We start from the raw sequence: 1,043 nt of genomic DNA, 5'->3' as shown, positions 1-1,043 counted from the left end.
AGGTCACCTGAGTCAGAATCGACTGGATGGCAGCAAGTTTGGCTTTGGGAGACTGCCCTTGTTCTGGAAACAGATGGCTGTATCTTTTCTCCTGAAGAGTGGCCCATGGGTTTGACCCTCCAGCCTTTCCTAATTAGCAGCTGAATGCTTACCTGTTGCACCACAAGGCCTTCTTAGAGGGGACTAGTGATAGAAAACAAATCCAATTCCAGAAAAAGAAAGAACACTGCATTTTTACAACCTGGAGTCGTCTTCTGGCTGTGAACATCACCCATATTTGTAAGGTAGAATTGGGATCATGATAGTGGGGGAGGAGGAAGCATTTAAGAACTAGAGGAAAGTTGTATGTTTCATCGTTGCTACATCACACCCTGACTGGCTCGTCTCCTCCCTGTGACCCTTCCATAAGGGGATGTCCAGTTGCTATTTGGCCCATTCTTGACCATCACCTTTTAGAGATGTAGAGACCAGGGTTCACAGAGATGAAGCCATTTGCACAGGCTCCTGAAGTTATCATTAGGATAGTGCGGGGAGAGAGGAACGTTGGGCCAAGGCACTAGGAGGAAGACCTGAACTTGCAGGTCAAGGGTTTGTACCTCACACTTCATTTTAGAGGTATTTGGTTATTTATGATTCTTTTTTTAAAACAATCCTTTCAATAGGGGCTCATACAACTCTAATATTTATGGTTCTTTTTAAGACACCAAGGATCCCACATTATTATCAAAGGTATTTCAGAGCCTGGGTCAACGGTGACCCTTTGCTCAGGCTTCCTTGGGCACTTTGATATGGCAAGTGTTCACGGTGTGCTGTTCACTTCTGTTCAGACAGTGACCAAAAGAGCTCTACTCACAAAGGAACCAGAGAACAAAGACACCCAGTGCTTGGCTTTTGAGGCCTACGGCTTCAAATCAAATGCAAGACAGGACAAATGGGATATGTAAAATCTTTTATCTGTCTATCTATCTATCTATCTATCTATCTATCTATCTATCTATCTATCTATCTATCTATGATCTACCTATCTATCTATCATCTATCTA

This window comes from Echinops telfairi, unplaced genomic scaffold, assembly GCF_000313985.2.
Source record: "Echinops telfairi isolate 266 unplaced genomic scaffold, ASM31398v2 ScPeMD7_10;HRSCAF=50, whole genome shotgun sequence".
Classification (NCBI taxonomy): Eukaryota; Metazoa; Chordata; class Mammalia; order Afrosoricida; family Tenrecidae; genus Echinops; species Echinops telfairi.
This window is presented reverse-complemented; position numbering follows the sequence as displayed.